Genomic DNA, 7918 nt, shown 5'->3' on the forward strand with positions numbered 1-7918 from the left:
GAGCCCACAAGTGCAAGGAGGAGCAGACGCAGAGGGAGAGAGAAAACCCCAAGCAGACCCCACGCTCAGCACAGAGCCCAACGTGGGGCTTGATCCCAGAACCCTGAGATCATGACCTGAGCGAAAACCAAGGGTTGGACCTCAACGGACTGAGCCACCCAAGTACCCCAAGAAGTATTGGCATTTTAATTAAATGATTCCCATATTTGTATGCTAACACGGGCTTAAAACAGTTTTCACAAAGATATGCTATGTTTCTTTTATATGAAATGAGTGCCATATTACTTTGCGCCTGAGAGTTGTCCAAGGTTAACCATGAAATACTAGAAAAGGCTAGAAGGCTTACAGGGTTTGCTGGTTCCTTGGGAGATGCCTGTCAATGGAGCCGCAGGATAGGCATGCAGGCAAGTGTCGGCTGAAAGGCACGCTCATCCCAGGGGAGCACCCCAAAATGTTCCCACTCAACTTTCTTCAAACCATGCCTCTGCTGTATGAACAAAGACCAAAATACGCTCGCGCGTCAACGTCTATCCTGCAAAGGGATGGGGTGCGTACGTGTTTCTTTTACTGGGGAATTCAGTTACCTCGTGTAATGGGGGCTTATTAAAAGTGCAGAACCCCAGGAAAAGCCAGACAAGGAAGCTTCCAGAAGGCCAGGAAGTATTGGGTGGTTTGGGGTCTAAGACGCCTCAGTGGACTTTCTTAGCTGGAGCTGGTGAGTCTTTGCTCTGTTTCCCACCACTAATGCTAATCATAATAATTCAGCAGAGCCCTTGTCTCATACTTTCTGTCTAATTACTACCTGGTTGATTCCATCCCCTGATTCTTCATACCCTTTGTCTGCCTCATTGGTTTTGTTCACGCCTAGCATCTACTGTGATGCTAGGCGTGTGACTGCAATGAGACCTCAGCTCGGCTATCACGACTAGCTGCGTGTTTCTTGATGCAGTCAACCTGGCCCAGCTCATGTTCTGTGCTCACCCATGTCACACACTGCTGGACAGCTCAGGAATCGGCTGCATTCAGTTCCAGGTCCAATGAGCTGTCACTAAGTGTGGGGATAGTCACCTGGCCCGTCTCACGGGACTGCCTCATTTAGAAGAGTCTGGGGGCTAGGAGGTACTAGGGTGGTCCTGTCTAGTACAATATCTCCCAGTTCACAAACCATCCAAGACAGAACCCAACAAAATGCTCAATTTTGTTTAAGAGGCGACGTTTACGTGCCAAGAACTATAAAGGTTCTGGGAGTTTATGCTACTTGCAAGCTATTAAGCGAACCCTTTTCTATTTCCTGGATGTTGGCAGAGGACAGGAGTCAGAGGTGATGGGTCTGGTTCAGAGCCAAAAGCCTTTCTTAGAGCCCGGGGGGGCAGGCCCCAGCTCCAAGCTACTGGCCATTCCCCGGGGCCTCCCATGTCTCATGGGGGAGATGATGCCGATGAGCTAGAATGATGTTTTCACAAACAGTGGGTTGCATTAAAGAAGAGGAATCCTGAGCTTGGGGGACTGAGCAGGCCTGCTCCCCGGCTAGGAGGACAACGCTGGAGAGTGACCTCATCCCCGAAGGCTGCCTGCTGCAAACCCAGCCCTGAGAAATGGACCCGGCAGACAGGGGTCAGGATTTCCCATTCGTGGCATTCCCGTGGGCCTTTGGCGGTGATGGCTCGTTGCATCTCCCGGCGGCAAACTCCCCAGCCGATGTAGCAATGATGGGGGATGCAATCAAACCATAACTAGGCTATAAATGCTCCCCACTTTCTACCACAAAGTATTCCTAGAAACTTCATCATTATAAGATTAAAAAGTTACTCACTCTTAAGGCTGCCGCCCACCTCCCTCTGAAACGCGGATGTGTTTGGCCAACCGTAAGACTGCACTTACCAGTTGTGGCCACTGGGTGGCACACTACCATGTGCCACCTTCTTGGGGGAGAAGGCTTAATTCTTCTGGGCATAAGGTCGAGGCCAAGAGAAGGGGCAGTGGCTCACTGCACCAGGCCAACGAGACCTGATATAGTTCCAGAGCACCCTACTAGAGCCAGCTATGACACATCACACACACCTCTGAGCGCAATGGGTCCCATTCAGTCCTGGGGCCCCAGCCTTGATCCCCCCAAGGCCATAGGCCAATCTCCATCTGCCTCAACCGGAACCCGAAAAATAACTTTGCAACTACTTCCTTCTTCATCTTTGGCCAAACCCTAGTCCTTCTCTTCTGGGTGATGTATAGGTCTTTTATGCAGTTGACTTGGTGGGTCAAGGTACAAAGATCTTCCTCCTATAATGGAAGATGGGCCATTTTCCTGGGGTTGTCCTCCTAGGACAAGGAGGAGAGCTTCTGTTTGCTGAGTGCTACCATAGACCAGGTACAGTGTGATGTGATTGATTTTCACAACTCTAGGAAGGAGATGATTTTACTATCCACGTTTTACAGCTGGGGTAACTGAGATTTGCCAAGGGTGAGAAATTTCCTAAGGTCACATAATTAGGAAACCATGAGGCCAAGTTTTGAGCCCAACGCTAGAGAGTGACCAAGCCTTCACCACTCCCCTGGTATGTTCTTGGGTGTGGGCAGCCTTGGGTCTCTTCGGGATTTTCTGCCGCCAGCTGGGCGGAGCAGAAGTGCCATGTCGGGGCGAAAAGCTAGAATCAGCGTCCTTCTCTCTATTTCACAGGGTCATTGAGCTTTGCAGATGTACATCAGATTGCTCTAGAAATGGCTATAAGCGATCATTGCTTTTTGCTCTCAAATATCCAAAAAATACAGACTCTGGTTTCACCAGGGGCTCCGCTGTCACTGAGCGATCTGAAAACAAATGTTAATTTCTGGGGGCCAGACGGCTCTCTTTTGATGAGTCAATTCTTGATGGGTTGAGAAGGATGCTGAGTCCTCACTGGGACTGATCAATGAACAGCCAGCAGGAGGAGAGGGTGGTGTTCACGCCTGATTATTCCGGACCAGTCTTGGGGGGAAGCAGAGACATGTGAAGACAAAAGGAGTGTTCCCTAACGGCCCCCAAGAGTTGTGGGGGAGCCCCACGTCCAAGCATCTGGCACAACTCCTCTTGCTCTCACTCCCTCAATACCAGAGGGCTCTTAAGTACACCCAGTGCCCAGCGGCTTGGATAATTTTTCATCTTGGAGGCATGCCGGGGCCTGCCTCCAGGGATGGGGAGCTGGGCTGGGAGCCATAATGAGAAGCAAATCTCCCCGGATTGGGGCGCATGATGTGATGAAAAGCTCTGACAGTGGATGAGATAAGCCTTGCAGAATGGGAGCAGTGCGGCCCATCCCGTCCGCGTGGCTTCTGTTAAAACCAGGCCTCCTCCCGTCCCGTCAGAAGCCCGGGGCCGTCACTCTGGGGGAAGCGATCTTGGGTGTGCGGGGAGATGGGGCAGTGACATCTGGAGCCATCCTCAGAGACAGTTGGGGACCCCCAATTAAGTACGCCTCCGTCTGGGTGGCCAGACAAAGCCATCAGGGACCCGTGTGAGCGGCCCCGAGTTGTCACCACTCTCCCCACACGCAGAAGTGTTTGCCGAGCAGTTCATAGCACTTTGTGCTCCTATTTGTCAAAGAACTGCCCTTAACTATTAAAACAAATTTAAACATATTTAAACAAAGAAAACACCTCCGGTCCCAGTCCTCAAGGGTAACCACTGCTTACATTCCGGTAGATATCTTTCCGATTATTATGACTGCAGGTCCATATGTAGATAAAAATAGGATCAAACTCCAGATCCTCACAGCCCTCAGCGGCAGCCAATAGCCCCTCGTGGCTGCTCAGATTAGAATTAACTAAAGTAATGATGGGGCGCCTGGGTGGCTCATTCAGTTAATGTCCTGGGATGGAGCCCTCATCAGGCTTCTTGCTCGGCAGGGAGTCTGCTTCTCCCTCCCTCTGCCCCTCCACCTGCTTGTGCTCTCTCTCTCTCTGACAAATAAATAAAAACTTAAAAAAAAAGACTTAATTAAAGTAATTAAAAGTACAGATTCCATTTTTCAGTAGCACCAGCCACCTTTCACTCAGGTCGGTTGTCGGGCCTCGCAGATATGGAACCTAGCATCTTGTCTCACTGATCGTGAAAGTCTTTTGTGTCATAAAATATGACAACAGAGTATCCTTTATAATGACCACTTATTTATAATATATAAATGATATAAATATACATAAATAAATGATATATTATAAATAATATATCTATATTATAAATAAATAATTCCGCTATATATAAACATGTATCATTTATATATATATTATCTATAATGGAATATAAATACACTAAATAAAATAATAAATAAAAGAGATAAAAAATATTTTTATATATTCTATATAAATATACATACACTGCATCTTCTTTATCCATTCATATATCTGTACGGTATTCCATGGTGTAAATGTACAACCACTTTTTAAAACCATTTTTCTAAAAAAAGAAAAAGAAAATAAAATAAAATCATTTCCCTAAAGTTCGAAATTCAAACCACTAGCCTGTCGTGACCATAACAATGATTCTGTAAACTTTCTAAAAGCTAAATGTTTATTTGCATGTATGGTTAACTTCCTTATTTTTATTTCCAGAGCAGGTTACTGTTAATTTCAAGTGTTTTTTATATTGGTAACAAAATTAAGGTCCAGAAAGCCTGCATAAATTTATACTCCTCACAAGTAGGGCATGAAAATGACTCTTACTCAAATCTAACCAACGGTTCAGGAAATCAATTGCCCCTTTGATCACTGAAGCAGCATCCTCTCAAAGCTGTTTTGCGATGCAGTTCTTGGAAGTCTGGTAGGGTTGACAACTGTTTGTGTTTCTTTTGTGACTTGCTTTTCCTGACCTCTTCTCTGGCATGTTTATCCTTTTCTAATTGACTCACGTAAGATCTTTACATGTGGAGGAATGAAGCCTTTACCATATAACTTATAAGAGATTGTTTGGGTTTGTCATTTGGTCTTCAATTTTTTTTTCTTTTAGTTAACAAACATCACAAAATTGTATTTAGTCAAATCTCTGGGTTTTTTTTTTTTTTTCCTTTTAGATTTCTGCTCTTGGTAAGACCCCTGGGCTCTGCTCTCCTAGAAACAACATAGAAATGTTTACTGTGTTTTATAGTTTACTTTTGTAAGACACCTAAAATTTTAGCACATCTGGAATTTATCTAGGGTGTAGTTTGTGTGAGTTTGGTATTTACATTTACTTTCTAAATGGGTTAGCCAGTTTCCCCAAACCATTTCTTGAATTATTTATTTTCTTTTTTTTTTTTTACTGGTTTCAAATTTTGTCTTTATCAAATATTACATATGTGTACCCCCCCACACACTTGGGTCTGCTATTATACTTCTATTCCATTTTATTACTCTGTCTTCCTAATTTGGTGCCAGTAACATATTGCTTTAATTATTGTGCTATATATTACATGTTAATATTTGTGTGGTAAGTCCTTCTTGTAACTCTCCTTTTCCAAAATATTTTTGGCTTCTCTACTGTGTATATTCTCCCATATGAATGTTAAAACCATTTTGTGAAGTTTCAGAAAAAGAGTCCTGTCAGGGTTTTTATGATCATTAAGGTAAAACTAAATTTTCAAAAACTTGATTTTTTAATCAATATTAAATCTTCTCATCCAGAAATAAGGTAGGCCTTTTAATGTATTCTCATTATTATATATATCTTAGTAAAGTTTTTCAGTTGTCTTCTTGATATAGGTCCCGAATATTACTTATGAGTTTCATTCCCACTTTGCCAAAATCATGGTTAAATTTTTATCCTCAAGATAAAGAAGCCCTTGGTTTCTGGGGCAGGGGGCAGGGGTGAGTTGGGCTGGGAGCCACACGAGAAAGCACATGCTTCTGGATTGGGGCACATGATGTGATATTTTAATCTTTTTATTGTTGTTGCAAATGAGATCTTTTTTTTTTTTAAAGTAATCTCTACACCCAACGTGGGGCTCAAACTCACAACCCCCATATCAAGAGTTGCATGCTCTTCTGACTGAGCAAGACTGGCGCCCCGTGAAAGAGATCTTTAAATACCACTTCAATCTTGAACAAAATATTGGGGAATCTATAGACAAGGCAAAATTTTTGAGCATTTATTTCGTAATTAGCTTTATTTGTTATTTTATTACGTTATTTCATGTAGGTTGGAGGTCTTGGGCTTTGCAAAGAGATAATCATTTATTTGCAAGAAATGGGTGTTGATATTTAGAACATTTACTTCTTTTTCTTATTATAATAGATCAATATAGCATAATGCTAGAAAAGCATGGCTATTCCAGACAGACTGACCTGGGGTAAATTCCAACTGTACCACCTACTCGCTCAAATCTTCTGCAATTTACCCAATTTCTGAGGCTCAGGTTCCTCAGTTGTAAAAAGGAATAATGATACCTATTTTACAGGGATCTTCTGAGGATTAAACAAAATGTTGCCTCTCGAGCACATAGCCCAGTACCTGGCACATACAGCCTGCTATTATTGCTTGTCTGATTGCAGTTGGCTGGAACTCCCAGAACCTTAAATATTCACCATAATGATGGCCATCAGGCTTTAAGAGTAATAGATCCATTGCTAAATAGAAATACCAGGCACTCTTGATGACCATGTTGGTGATGATGATTACAATGACATTGACCAACATTTATTAAGCATTTTGTGCCCCATTCAGCACAAACTCCATAAACAAAATCGCAGGCAATTGCTCCAACATCTCACAAACTTGCTCCTAATCATACGGCTCTTATTCATTTATTCCGTCATTCAATTAATTCATTTACCAATCATTTGCTGAGCATGCACTGAAGCTCTTAATATGCCTCAATTCTCACTGTAGTCATTTTGGACATGGTGTTGGTTATGTGATGAAGAGGGAAGAGACAGATAAATGGATGGACGCTGGAGGATAATTGCATCTATGCTCCATGTATAAACCCACCCCACCCCCCCGCCACGAGAACCACATGCATGTGTATGTCATAGTGCTGCCCATTAGCATGACTCTTCCCATCCATTACATATGGACTATCTGTCCTCACTGTAAGCAGAGGATGAGGTGCAAGGTTTGTGATGGGATAAAGATTAGAGCTAGCCTTCCTCCGGTGAAAGATCAGTCATTCAACCATCATTTACTGGTTGCTAGTAATAAAAAGGTGAATAAGATGGGGATCTTGCCCTTGAGTTGTTCATAGTTGAGAAAACCAGACTTCTATCAGAACAATATACATGTTATAAGACCATAGGGAGAGACAGGCTTGTAAAGGAAGGCGGGGGGCTTGTGAGCCCCTTTGAGGGATGGGAAGGAGACAGACTGTAGAGATGGCGGAGTGAGCACTGGGTGAGTCCAGAGACCAGCTGAGTAAGAAAGGACAAGCATAGAAGTGGTGGGAACAGCCCTGCAAAGGCACAGAGGCACCCTGGAGCTGATTGCTTAACTTACCTGGTTGTCCAGGGAAGGCAAACTGAGAGGGGGTGGGCTTTGTGATTAAAGGCAACTTGAAGTAGCCTGGCTACAAATTAGAGCTTTTCTTGGATGCTTTAATGAGGTTGGCAGAGGAAAGAAGGGAAGTGATAGCGCCTTGTTAATATTCATTGTCATGACATTACTGGAGCCAAACAAAAATAAAGGCTGTAGACAGAGCTTTCGCTGGGAAAAGCTTGGGGACAAAATGAGGGACTGAAAGCATCTACTGCTTTTGGGTGGAAGCGACGAGATATTCATTCATTGTCTTTGAATTAGCTCTGTCTCTCCCTTTTTCCCTTTTCACCCTGTCTTTCTCTCCTCTCAGGTCCTCACTCAGCAGCAGGTTTCCAGGCTGGGTGGACTTCTTATAACACTGATGAAGAATGTCAGCTGGTGCAATAGAAGATTATGTAGCTGACCTCACTGATATGAGGAATTCTTAATCTCAGGAAACAAACT

Source organism: Callorhinus ursinus, unplaced genomic scaffold, assembly GCF_003265705.2.
Source record: "Callorhinus ursinus isolate GAN/ISIS: 27379988/994484 unplaced genomic scaffold, GSC_fseal_2.0 scaffold43, whole genome shotgun sequence".
Classification (NCBI taxonomy): domain Eukaryota; kingdom Metazoa; phylum Chordata; class Mammalia; order Carnivora; family Otariidae; genus Callorhinus; species Callorhinus ursinus.